The following is a 14,237-nucleotide window of genomic DNA, read 5'->3' as shown; positions in this document are numbered from 1 at the left end:
GTTAAGTGAAATAAGTCAGTCAATGAAAGAAAAATACCACATGATCTCACTCATTTATGGATAATAAAGAACATTATAAAATTGAACAAAAAGATAGATACAGAGACAGTAAAGCATCAAACAGACTGTCAAATTACAGGGGGAAGGTTAGGGAGAGATGGGGGAGATAAGAGATCAATCAAAGGACTTGTATGCATGCATATAAGCATAACCAATGGACGCAAAACTCTGGGGGGTGAGGGCATATATGGGAGTGGGGTGGGGGGGGCAATGGTAAGATATGTACACATATAATACCTTAATAAAAAAATTGGAAAGAAAAAAAAAACAAAGAATTAATGCCTGCTGAATACTTCAACATGATTTCTTTCATTTATAACATTTATTTAATACTTAGTTATTGATAGATCCTCCCTTCCCCCAACTGATGGACGGAGCATGACGTAAACTCCACCTGCAGCCGGACATTCCTGAACACCTTATATGGACTGTACATTGAACTACCAATCAGCACCTGCCATATACCCTAAGCCCCCAATTCCTAAATCCCTAGGCCCCTAACCATGTACCTTACATGAAACCACCAATCAGCGTGGGCTGAGTGCCCTAAGCCCGTCCCCTCTTTTCCTCCCCTTAAAAGGCACTCTCACCCCGGCACACTCTCTCTCACACCTCACTCTCAAGCCCTCTCTCTCTCACTCTCTCTCTCTCTCTCACTCTCTCTCTCTCTCTCTTTCTCTCTCTCTCTCTCTCTCTCTCTCTCTCTCTCTCTCTCTCTCTCTCTCTCTCTTTCTCTCTCTCTCTATCTCTCTCTTTCCCCTCTGGAAGGCGGCCGGCAGGGTGATCGCCAATAAAGCCTGTGTCCTGGTATCCCATGGTCTCCGACCCTCTGTTTCATCTTTCAGTTATTTTTAGACTCCTTTAGATTTGAAGTTTTATAATTCTAGCGCATATATAAAAAAGAAAATGTGAGCAAACTTTTTTTATATTCAGAGTCCAGCTCCTTTGTGTCACCCTTTCACTGGGAGTTATGTCCATGCCTTTCTTCATAAGTTTGTCCTCTGCCATCAGAGGTAAAATGTTATATCCTTCCTTCAGTGTGGGCTCCAAGCGGCTAAAACACATTTTGTAAATTCTAAGACCCTTGTCTTCTTCAAAATACCAGGAAGTGTCAGTGGGAAGTTTTTGGAGAATAACTAGGACTCTCCATCCTTCTTCAAATGGTCCCTAACAGGCTTGCTGACTGAACTGGAGAGGGTCCCTGTTGCCATAGATGCAACCACCTAGTCCCCACAGATAGAAGTGACAGCAGGTCAATGGCTGATGCCCGAGAGACAGTGGTATTTGATCCCATGGGGTGTATGTGGCCTTCCAATTTCACAGGTAGCAAAGTGGGGAAAAGTGTGTACCATAGAACCAGTGAGATACTGTTTGTAACAGTAACAGAATTTTAACTGGTTCTATCTTTTGATCCTCTTGCTAGGAAAAATCTGTTGCTAGGCATTTACCTTATTTTTGTTGTTAATCCTCTCTCCATTGCTTTTTCAGAGTGGAAAGGAGAATGGGGGAGAGAAACATCGATGTGAGACACCTCAACTGGTTGCCTCTTGCACGGGCCCTAATCTGGGGTGGGGGTGGGGGGGTGAACCTGCAACCCAGGTATGTGCTCTTGACTGGGAATCACACCTACGACCCTTTGGCCAACACTCTAACCACTGAGCAACACTGGACAGGGCTCTATCTTGAATAAATAATGATAAAGGCAGAAAATTATATATATACATAGCTATTCACAATAAATGTTACATGTATTTATTTCTGGCAACAGAGGAATAGTTAAATACAATATGATAAATTTACTCAGAAGGCAAAACAAATATACAAGAGGACTTAATTCTCTCTATAAAAAAATGCCCGCACTGCGGAGACCTCGTCCACCCGCCAGCACAGGCCCCTTGCCTTCACCGCTGCTCTTTGCAGGTCTGCACTGCTTCCAGTTCACTACGATGGCCATATTGCTGTGCTCCTGATTGACAATGGCTCCAGCACATGCAAAGCAGGCTTAGGGAGGGGCGAGGATGATGCCCCCAAGCCATCGTCCCCTCCATCGTGGGATGCCCCTGACACCAGGACATGATGGGGGGTATATGCCAGAAGGACTCCTACATGGACAGTGAAGTCCAGAGCAAGAAGGCCATCCTGACCCTGAAGTACCTCATTGAACATGGCACCACCACTAACTGGGACGACATGGAGAAGATCTGGCACCACACTGTTTACCGTGAGCTGCGTGTGGCCCCCAAGGAGCACCCCTTCCTACTCACCAAGTTCCCCCTGAACCATGAGAAGATGACCCAGATCATGTTTGAGACCTTCAACATCCCAGCCATGTCTGTGGCCGTCCCTGTACACCTCTGGCAGTACCACTGACACAGTGATGGACTCTGGTGATCAGGTCACCCACACTGGGCCCATCTATGAGGGGTACGCCCTTCCCAATGCCATCCTGCACTGGGCCTGGCTGGCCGGGACATGATGACTAACTACCTCATGAAGGTCCTCAGGGAGTGGGCTACAGCTGAGCAGGAAATTGTGTGTGACATCAGGGAGAAGCTGTGTTACGATGCCTTCAACTTCAGGCAGATGGCACCACAGCCTCCACTCCTCGCTGAAGAAGAGCTATGAGTTGCCCACTGATCAGGCCATCACCACTGGCAACAAGCGGTTCCACTGCCCCAAGGCCCTCTTCCAGTCCTTCCCGGGTATGGAATCCTGGCATCCATGAAACCACCTTCAACTCCATCATGAAGTGTGACGTCGACACCTGTAAGGACCTCGATGACAACACAGTGCTCTCTGGTGGGACCTCCATGTACCCAGGCATCGCCAACACAATGCACCATCCTGGCTCCCAGCACAATGAAGATCAAGATCATTTTGCCCACTGAGTGCAAAGACTCAGTGTGGATCCAGGGCTCCATCCTGGCCTCACTGTCCACCTTCCCGCAGACGGGGTCAGCAAGCAGGAGTGCGAGGAGGCCGGTCCCTCCATCACCTGCTGCACATGCTTCTAGGTGGACTATGACTTGTTATACCCTTTCTTGACAAAACCTAACTTGTGCAGAAAACGAGATGAGATTGCCATGGCTTTATTTGTTTTTGTTTATTTGTTATTTTTGCCTGCCCCAAAGCCACCCACTTCTCACTAAGAAGGACCAATCTGCACCTGAGCCCACACAGGGAGGGTGAATGCATTGCTTTTGTGTAAAGTATGTGATCCGTATTTTTACATTTTCGTCTCAGTACTTCTTCTTTTATAAAAAATATGTATTTTTAATTTCAGAAAGGAAGGGAGGGGGAGAGAGAGGTAGAAACATCAATGATGAGAGAAAATCACTGATCTGCTGCCTCTTGCACACCCCCAACTGGGGATGGAGCCCACAACCTGGGCATGTTCCCTGACCTGGAATTGAACAGAGACCTCCTGGTTCATAGGTTGACGCTCAACCACTGAGTCACACATGCTGGGCTCAGTACTTATTCTTTTTTTTTTTTTTTTTTGAATGGTCAGCAATCATAGCCCCCTTTTTGGTTCCAACTTGAGATGCATGAAGGCTTCTGGTTCCCCTGGGAGTGGGTTAGGGTGTGGAGGCAGCCAGGTCTTACCTGCACATTGACTTGAGACCCAGTCAATAGAGTGCACACCTTAAAGGACAAAAATGCCAAACACTTATGTTTGAAAAAAAAGAAAATATATAAAAATTCAAAATGTTATAAAATATTTAAAAGTTATCAGTAGTAAAATTAGATATCAACTACAATAAAAACAATCAAATACTTGAAGGCTAAATAGCATGCTATTAAACAATGAATGGGTTACCAAAGAAGAAATAAAACATTCTGGAAACAAATGAAAATGAAAATCTATGGGGCACAATGAAAACAGTCCTGAGAGGGAAGTTCATAGAACTACAGGCCTTCCTAAAACAAACAAACAAAAAAACAGAAAAACTGGTAATATGTTATCTAACCCAACAACTTAAATAACTAGGAAGAGAGCAACAAGAAAAGCCCAGAGTAAAGAGAAGAAAGGAAATAATAAAGATCATAGCAGAAATAAATGATATAGAGACAAAAAAAAAGTCAACAGAACCAAGAGCTGGTTCTTTGAAAGGATAAACAAGATTGATGAATTTCTAGCCAGGCTCACCAAGAAACAAAGAGAGGACCCAAATAATCAAAATCAGAAATGAAAGAGGTGAAGTAATAACCAACCCCACAGAAACACAAAGGATTATAAAAAATATATATGAACAACTCTATTCCAACAAATTGGACAACCTAGATGAAATGGACATATTCCTAGAAAAATACAATCTTCCAAGACACAAATCAGGAAAAATCAGAAAACCTGAATAAGCCAATAACTACTGTTGAAATTGAAGCAGTAATCAACTTTCAGCAAAGGCCCTGGTTCAGACAGCTTCATTGGGGAGTTTATCAAACATTCAAGGAAGAACTAAAACCTATCCTCCTCAGACTATTCCAAAAAACTCAAGAGGAAGGCACACTTCCATGCTCTTTCTATCAAGCCAGCATTGCCCTAATCCCCAAACCAGATAAAGACTACAAAGAAAGAGGATTACAGGCCAATATCCCTGATGAACATAGATGCTAAAATCCTCAACAAAATATTAGCAAATCAAATCCAGCAATACATTAAAACGATCATACACCATGACCATGTGGGATTTATTCAAGACTGGTACAATATCCACAAATCATAAATGTGATACATCACATAAACAAATTGAAAGACAAAAAATACATGATCCTATCAATTGGTGCAGAAAAAGCATTTGACAAAATCCAACACCCTTTTTTGATAAAAACTCTCAGCCAAGTTGGAATAAAGCGATCATACTTTAACATAATAAAAGCCTTATATGACAAACCTATAGCCAATATCATACTCTGTGGGCAAAAACTAAAACCATTTTCCCTAAGAACAGGAACAAGACAGGGATGCCCACTCTCACCACTCCTGTTCGACATAGTATTGGAAGTGCTAGCCACAGCAATCAGACAAGAAGAAGAAATAAAAGGCATCCAAACTGGAAAAGAAGAAGTAAAACTCATTATTCACAGATGACATGATACTGTACATAGAAAACCCTAAAGACTCCACCAAAAAAATACTAGATTTAATAAATGAATTTGGCAATGTAGCAGGATACAAAATTAACACCCAGAAATCTATGGCATTTTTATACATCAATAATGAACTCACAGAGAAACTGAAAAAACAATCTATTGCAACAAAAAAATTAAGATACCTAGGAATAAACTTAACTAAGGAGGTAAAAGACCCGTACATGGAAAACTACAGGTTGTTGAAAAAAGAGATAGAGGAAGATATAAACGAGTGGAAGAATATACCGTGTTCATGAATTGGTAGAATCAACATAAAAAAGTCATCAGTATTTGTGTTAGGATGGTTTGGACTTTGTTTTTGGTGTTCAGTATATTGAATCTTTACATTTCCTTTTCAAAATTACCCATAAATTTTAAAAAAATATATATTCTTTTTATTTTTTAGTTAATATTAATTGTTTTATTTTTATTTAATGAAAATCATAGCCCCATATTGTATAGGAGAATTTTAACTGCTGGATTTTCCTTGCTATTACACACTGCAGGCAGTTTACTGATTTACATACCCTCTAAGTAGGAAAATATTTGTCAGAGTGTTTAATATGTCTCTTCCTTTCCAACCTTCAGTTGACCACAAAGAGCAATTCTTGCAGAAACTCAGACTATAACATTTCAGCTCTAAAGCACCCCGGCAAATTGGTTCGTTCAGCTGCGTTTTACTGCCACGCCTTTGTCCGCAGCGACAGAGGGCTAGCCAAGTGGGCTCTCCCCGAGGCACCACCTGCCTGGCCTTGAGAGCCCACGAAGGGCAGACTCATCCCTGTCCTCTGGCCTTTCACTTCTCTGACATTTCCTTTACCACCTTCCCTGTTTACCCCTAAGTTACAAAAACAGCAACCAGGTACTTCAGACAATCCTGGTTTCAAGTCTGTTCTTTTAGCCTCAGAAGTACATTCATCTCATTTCGTGGCCTGGAAATTCCAAATCCGTAAGTCATCAAAAGGGAAAGGGATGTGAGGTTCGCTCCAGAATCTGGGTGCTCATTACCCATCCTGGGTTTGGAGAACCAAAATGATCAGAATGTTAGCAACACATTCCAAAGTTTAAGAAAACTTTTCTTTTATTCACACTGTATTATTCACACTGATGCTTCCCCTAGTATGTGAATTAGCTAAACAGCAGCTACAGGCATTCGGTTAAGAAAAGTATGTTGGTGTCAGAACATGGAATCACATGGCAGTTTGTTTTCTCAGCTCTGGTTAGGTGATATCAAAGTCATTTCCATTCTCCAAAGCGTGGTCCGCCCGATTATAAAGTGGATAAAGTGATAATATTTACCAGAGGCAGTCACAGGCCTTTGGGTGGGTGGATCACTACTTGTATCAACAAAAGGTTGATAAAACATTAGTTGATATTCTTTTGATATTCCACCTCTGATCTAGAAGTCCCACAGGGTGTAGTCCTTCCTGGCTTTGCAAGATTCTTACAAAAGAGACACCTGCCTTATGAGTAAGATAAAAGTTTTCAAACTGGTTTTGCCAGGACAGTGCTTGGGATACTGTGTGTGCTGTCGTAGCTGCAGGCATCATCAGTCAGAAATTTCTGGAAGTGGTCAGGGCACAGTCTGGACTGCAGATGCAGGTGGGCAGAGGCTCTGTCTTCCATAATCCAACATGCATTGTTACCTTTAGATCTGTGAGAATATAGCCCCTTCATAGTTAACCTTTTAGACATTGAGCTTCCAGTATGAAATTTGATAGCTGTCAGTAGAAATAAAATCATATTGTGCAGTTTTCTTTGCAATAAATACTGCCATTATACAAACTTCCAGATTAATTTTCTTTCCATCTTAACTTGTGTTTACCTTCGGTGGGAATACAAGCTCTTCCCAGATGTCCCAGCGGCAGAACGAAAAGAACAGCCTTGAACATGCTGCTGCTGAGTAAACTATGCATTTGGGTTCCTAACTAGCATAAAAAATCTCTCAGTTCATTGGTTAAGCCACTTGAAGCCAGACCTTACTCAAGTCAAATCATTCCCGGTAGAAAATATTTGATAAGTGGAAAACAAACTATTTGTTTTGCAAAATAGTTTTAAAATCTTATTAGTGTCCATTGACACTCTGGTGTAGTTCACAGAATCCCCTTCAGTTTCAAAGAGTTTCATAACTGCCCTCCCTGCAAAAAGATAAAAAGATTAAGAAAAGGTCCCATCTGATTAGGGGCCTGTCTGATTGGGAGTGGACTTTCCCGGTCGGCAGAACCCAGGCCAGTTGTCTGGAATGATGCTGGCAGTGGGCAGCCTGAACCGAGGTCCGGCCGCACTTCAGAGTCTGAGTGTAACACCGACAAAGAAACAAGTGGCATCCCCTTCCCAGGTGGAACCGGGTGACCTCGTGGTCCATCCCAACTGTGAGCAAGTTACTCTCAGCTCTACTGTTAGAAAGCAAGAAAGGTTTCTACTTTGTGAAAACTAGCCTGAGGGTTGTTGTTGGTTTTTTTCAGGACTTTTGTTGATTGAGAAAAACAAGTTTTTCAAAGTGCTTTTAAAAAATATTAGATATTTCTATATATTCAAAAACTAGTCTTTTTGTTGTGCTCTGTTAAGTACCAGAAGTATGAAAAGGAGTAAAACTTTCCTCAAGGAATGTACAGTTCAGTCGATGTACAGACACAGGGTGGACAAAAGTAGGGTTACAGTTGTGAGTACGTGAAATAATTTATTTGTGTGTTATTATTTATTATTGTATTTTTCATACAAACAACTCTAAAACTACTTGGCCCCACCCTGTATTTTATGCATAAAATACATGCAGTTTCTGACCACCACGGTCGTCCTGCAGAGATCGGGCCGCCTCAACCATCTATGTCTTGTCTGTCAAACGAAGACAGTACCAATCTCCCCTCCCTTAACATGTTAGTGAGAGGATGAAATTATATATCAGCAAGTATTTTAAACACATCTTTTACTGAAGTGTCTCACCTGTGATCTCCCTGAATCGCATCGCCCATGGGTAGAGGTCCTTGACGAAGAGCAGACCTGCTGTGCTAGCATATCAAGCAGGATCTACATTGGGATGGCAGCTCTCAAATGATTTTTACGCACATTGAGTTTGAGAAGCTTTGCTTCTTTCAAATGTTAACATAAAAAACCATGGAAACCTGTAAAGAATTTTGTGAGTTTATTTGAGCCAAACTGTCGACAGTTGCCGGGAAGCAGAACCTCAACAAATTGAGATTATGCTCCGGAGAATGGCGGGTTACATCTGTATTTATACATTGCCATCAAAGGAGGGACATAGATGGGTTACATGAAATTCATTGGTGATAGATTAAGGTGGGATAAAGCAAAGTGGGGGGGGGGGAGGGAACCCTGGGATTGGCTAAAAAGTAAAATGATGGTCACACTTAGGTGGGTGCAGGAACAATTAACATGATAATGAAGGAATTTGTGGTCTCTGTCCTGGCGCCCACCACATTTGGTTGTGTCCCAGGGGCTCCAGAAAAAGGGAAGTTACAAGTTACCCAGACATTTTAAGGGTATGTTATCATAGATGCAAAAAGACAGGTGGGCTCAGTTCAGGTAAAGGTTGACCTTGTCAGTGAAGATGTAACTGCCCACCATCACTGCTTTTAGTTACAGTTTAATTTCAGACCATCCTTTGTGGTGACTTAGGTCTCTGAGTTTGCAAGACCACCATGCAGGCCTCCCCTGAGCTTGTCAGGTCAGCAGGTGGCCCCTTTCGTCCACACAAACATGTTCTACATGGACAGGGATCTTTTTCAGAACTAAACTTGGGAACAGTAACCTGACCAAGGTACTTGATATGTGGTGGATAAAGGACCCCAATCTAGTTATTTAAAAATCTAGTTCTTTCTCCAGGGCATCAAGTTGTTTCCCGTGTGGAAGGATTATATTGTCAGCTGATGCTGCACCGACCCAGGGACAACAGGGACCCCATTTTGGATGTGGTGAGGCTCGGCGCCAGCGCTGGGAAGCAGTCTTCAGTAGAAAAGGCAGGTGCACTCCCAGAACCACAGGAGAGCCAGCTTATGCGAACAGAAGTCCCCACCCCCAGTTCCTGATTGGTCTGTTCTCATGCAAATGAGGACTCCAGATCCTCACAGTTTGATTGGTCCAAAGGGACTGTGATGATTGGTCAGAATCGAACCACTCTGATTGGTCAGAGCTGCACAGTTCCAATTAGATGGGGAAAGCCTCAGTCCTATTGGTTGAAATTGGACTCCGGGAACTCCTTTATAAGGGCCTCTCAGCTGGCAGAACACAGGCAGGTGGTTGAGGGAAGAGGCAGGTAGCTTAGTGCAGGTTGTGTGAGAGGGCCCTGTGCAGAAATGCTGCTAGGCTGGATTTTGGAAGGCGGCGGGGTGGGGGATTGGTGTTTTGTTTTTTTTAACTTAAATCTAGCCTAGTTAGCCACTAAGAGCTCTTCTTCGTAGGTGTCTTATTTCTGAGGGCCCACAGTATATACGAAAAGTCTTACTATTTTTCTTAGTGGGAGACACTAACTATTGTGAAAATAGCCAGGCAGGGACAGACGGTTGAGGTGGGCGGAAACCTCCTACAGCTGCATCTTGGCCCTTGCTCCTGCCTCTTCTTCCAGTCTGTGTTGTTTTAAGGCACTAAGACTGTGGTCACTGGTGATGTTCATGTTCAGATTCAATGGCTTTCCTGAGAACAAGCAAAAATACTTTTTACCTTCAGCTGAAGGGCAGAAGCATAACAAAAGTAGGACATAATGAGCAGCAAGCGGACGTGGAGAAGTCGGGAGGGTTTCTCTGGCAGAATTAGAGCCATCTGAGAGCTGAGCCTGCCTTCGCAGAGCCATGTCCTGATGACTCAGGTGCGCACTGACCAGCTCTTGCCTGGGGACATCGGAAGGAATGCTTGGGCCTCTTATGCTTTATTACTCAGCTAGAAATCAAGCTTGTGAAAAAAATGTGTGATGTTAATCTCTGTTTCACTCTTTATTTGCAAGGCTCATTCAATTCAGTTTCTATGAGGCCTAGAATTGTCTTTTATTTTTGTTCAAAATCATTTAGCTGCAAGACTTGGTAAATGTTTACTGTCTCCTGATGGTCTCATTTAATCTTTTTTAGAACAGCTTGAGTCCAAGCTCAGTGGCTTTTGGCCATAAATGGTGGTGACAAAGTAGAAGTCTCCCTCGTTTTAACAAACGCATCATCCATCCCAGGAGGGGCGCTCAGGAGCAGTTCGCGCCCAGTAACCACCCAGACTTGAAGGTGAGCTCGCTGCCGTGGTCCGCGCTGGCACAGTGCGCGCCTGCTGCCCTCCCTCACCCGTTCTACTGTGGACCTTTGCAAAGAGCAGGGCATTTCAGGGCCATTCAAGGTGTTCGTCTGTCCCTGACAGCGGTGCCCCAGACACAGGGTGTTTATTTTTGCCCCAATACTGTGAAAAGCATGAGAGCTAGTGCTTTCAGCCACTTTCCTTTTCCTGGGAAAACACCGGTGTTGGCTTGTTGGGAAGCCCGCCCCCACCGCACTGCGGGGTGCCAGCTGCTCTGAGGGCCTGGTGCGGTGACCTGCTGGAGGCCAGCGAACTCAGAAGACAACACGTGTGCCAAGCGCCCCCTCGTGGCAGCAGTGGAGGCACTTTTATGGCCTGGGGTCCTGTACACACTTGGCACCTCGATTCAGTTGTTTTTAATTTCATTAAGCTCAATTACTTTCCATTCCACTTAATTTTATACAGCAGGCATTTCTTGAGTTGGAAATTTTGTTAAAGAAGCACTTAGTAAAACTCTAATTTGAAAAGGTGATATACTAAAAATGAAAATTATAATAACAAATGTTTCATGTGATTATAGCATAACTAGAGGCCCGGTGCATGAAATCCATGCAGAGGTAGGGTCCCCAGGCCTGGTCAGCAATCAGGGCCAATTGGGGCCTTCCTTCATTCCACACCACCCCCTGGTGCTCAGCGCATGTCATAGCTAGCCGTCAAACTCCCAGTTGGTTGAACTCCTGAGGGGACAATTTGCATATTAGCCTTTTATTTTATAGGATGTGAAAAAATATTCCAGCTCAGTTTGTTTATATAAGACACCCCTTTTTCACCACATGCACAGGCACATGCACCCCCCAGCTCTGTTCCTTGGTCCCCAACACCTTCCTCAGTTGTTCGGGCGCCGTCTTCATTTGCGTGCTACGGGGAGAAGGCCTGCGGGAACGTGTCACAAGCCCTGGAACCTGAGGCAGAGCTTGGGAGCATGCACACTAATGCATCACTGGCAGCGTTCATGTCTGTTAAAGTGTTTTAAAAATCCAGACTTTTCTAGACCAAAACAACTCATCTTACCAACTATTCTCAGATGCTGTATTTATAATTAACTGCCACAAGCCGTGGTCGGTACCAGGACAGACACATCCTGGACACTCCCCACTTCTGCCCTGGCACCAAATGGACATTTCAGAGCCAGGGCCTGTGAGGGAAGGCAAGGTCCATGAGGGTGCTCGAGCCAGGCACACTACCCAGGTGCGGTCCTGACTCCCACCCCTGGCAGTGGGTGATCTGGGCAGGTTGGTTAGCTCTGTCTGCAAAATGAGAGAGAGCATCTGTCCCTACTTCAGAGGACAAAGCTGAGAGAGCAAAACCCAACCATCAAGTCCTCCTGCAGACAGGCTAGGCCCCTCCACCCTCGCCTCCCAGGCCCCCCCAGCTCCCAGGCTCCCCCAGCACCCAGGCCCTCCCAGCTCCCAGGCTCCCCCAGCTCCCCCAGCTCCCCCAGCACCCTGGCCCCCCCAGCTCCCCCAGCTCCCCCAGCTCCCAGGCCCCCCCAGCTCCCAGGCCCCCCCAGCCCCCCCAGCTCCCAGGCTCCCCCTGGCTCCCCCAGCTCCCCCAGCACCCAGGCCCTCCCAGCTCCCAGGCTCCCCCAGCTCCCCCAGCTCCCCCAGCACCCTGGCCCCCCCAGCTCCCCCAGCTCCCCCAGCACCCAGGCCCTCCCAGCTCCCAGGCTCCCCCAGCTCCCCCAGCTCCCCCAGCACCCTGGCCCCCCCAGCTCCCCCAGCTCCCCCAGCTCCCAGGCTCCCCCAGCTCCCAGGCTGCAGTTGCTACTTGAGAATGTGGTTGGTTGGTGTTTCCTCAGTAACAAAGGCCACACCCTGCTGGCCCAGTGCAGTCTGAATTCTTTTGCACTGGCAACAATCTCTCAATCTTTCTGAGACCCATTTTTACAACCTTAATATCTGATATTGTGAATATAAATTCTTCCCTGTTGCCAAACGGGTTTATGCACTATCCTCACATACACTTACCTCTTCTCTCCCCTCCTAGGCTGGAGCTCTCCAGCCCTCGCTGCCTTAGGAGGAGGTCAAACACGTTCCTAGCTGACCTTTAACCCCGGAGCTTGTTACAGAGAGTGACGCGCTCTGTCACCCCAGTAAGTAGCCGAACGCCCCGGAGACAGCAGGGCTGGGCGCCCGAGGCAGAGCCGGCAGGATGGGTGCTGTCACCAAGGTTGCCTGGCCACTGACAAATATGTCCCGGGTCTCCGATTTTGCCCAAATGAACAGGCCCTGATGTTTCTAAGAATATGATACAATAAAATTTTTTATTTAAAATTTTTCTTATGTTTAATTTAGGAAAAGTTAGCATTTAATATTAAGATTGGTAAGATTGCCAGTGTTTATTATTGAAGACACAGAAACTTAAGATAATAATTTATACCTTTTAGTTTTTTAAAGTCCTGCACAGCTGTCCTCATCTTCCCTGAAGAGTCCCAGGAATCCCTTCCTAAGGGGCTTCCTGGGGGGACCGGCACCCCGGCGCCGGGCGGAGGGGTCCACGGGCCGGCCTCGCAGGGGCGGGCGCGGCTCAGGACCCACAGCACCGGCTCCTCGGGGAGAAGCCCCTGCAGTCCCAGCGAAGGGACTGTCCGCAGAAGGTTCGGGAACGCTGTCCTGCAGACACCCGGCTCGCAGGCCTCAGCTCCCGGGCGGCGAGGTTCCCTCCCTCGGAGCCTCCAGCAGCCCGGGCGGACCGGCCGGCGTTCCCCGCTGCACAGGAGCCCCGGGGGGGGGGCGTTCCCCGCTGCACAGGGGCCCCGCGGGGGGGGCGTTCCCCGCTGCACAGGGGCCCCGCGGGGGGGGCGTTCCCCGCTGCACAGGGGCCCCGCGGGGGGGCGTTCCCCGCTGCACAGGGGCCCCGCGGGGGGGCGTTCCCCGCTGCACAGGGGCCCCGCGGGGGGGCGTTCCCCGCTTCACAGGGGCCCCGCGGGGGGGGCGTTCCCCGCTGCACAGGGGCCCCGCGGGGGGGGCGTTCCCCGCTGCACAGGGGCCCCGCGGGGGGGGGCGTTCCCCGCTGCACAGGAGCCCCGGGGGGGGGCGTTCCCCGCTGCACAGGGGCCCCGCGGGGGGCGTTCCCCGCTGCACAGGGGCCCCGCGGGGGGGGGGCGTTCCCCGCTGCACAGGAGCCCCGGGGGGGGGGGGCGTTCCCCGCTGCACAGGGGCCCCGCGGGGGGGGGCGTTCCCCGCTGCACAGGAGCCCCGGGGGGGGGGGGGCGTTCCCCGCTGCACAGGGGCCGGAGGGGACGGTGGGCGGTCCGGGCTCCCGGGGAGGCTGGGCGGCGGGGGCGCAGGGCGCACACACACGCGGCCGGCAGAGGGCGCCGGGCCCCACGTGCTGCGAGGGCGCGGGCGGTGGTCGGTGCTGATGTACCGCCTTGGGCAGCTGTTTGCGGGCGGCTGCCCTTTGCTGACTCTCCCCTCGGCCTGAGGAGGGCGGAGCAGGACAGAACGGCACCCTGCGCCCTGAGGCCACGCTCCGGAGGGAAACCGAGTCGGGGCTCCTCAGCCCGGGGTGCTCGCCCCCCCCCCGCCCCCCCAGGACTCGGAGGGCGTGGCCCGTTTCCCGGCTCCCAGGCTCCAGGCAGCCGCTCGCCCGCCGCGGCCTCTGTGTCCCCGCCGGTGGGCGCACGGCCCGGGGGGCGCACGGCCCGGGGGGAGCACGGCCCGGGGGGCGCACGGCCCGGTGGGAGCACGGCCCGGGGGGCGCACGGCCCGGTGGGAGCACGGCCCGGGGGGCGCACGGCCCGGGGGGCGCAC

At 48.3% G+C, this 14,237-nt stretch overlaps 1 pseudogene across 1 annotated transcript; it reads left to right on the top strand.

The window, feature by feature from the left end:
• Window positions 1–2,136: 2,136 nt before the first annotated feature.
• LOC307114067 (actin, cytoplasmic 1-like) lies at window positions 2,137–3,074 on the top strand (annotated as a pseudogene). The gene has a single exon. The product of its transcript is annotated as an actin, cytoplasmic 1-like (transcript).
• Window positions 3,075–14,237: the final 11,163 nt, after the last annotated feature.

Source organism: Cnephaeus nilssonii (genome assembly GCF_951640355.1).
Source record: "Cnephaeus nilssonii genome assembly, chromosome: 18".
In the NCBI taxonomy this organism is placed as follows: Eukaryota; Metazoa; Chordata; class Mammalia; order Chiroptera; family Vespertilionidae; genus Cnephaeus; species Cnephaeus nilssonii.
The sequence above is the reverse complement of the archived record's forward strand: the minus strand, read 5'-3'. Positions and strand labels throughout refer to the sequence as shown.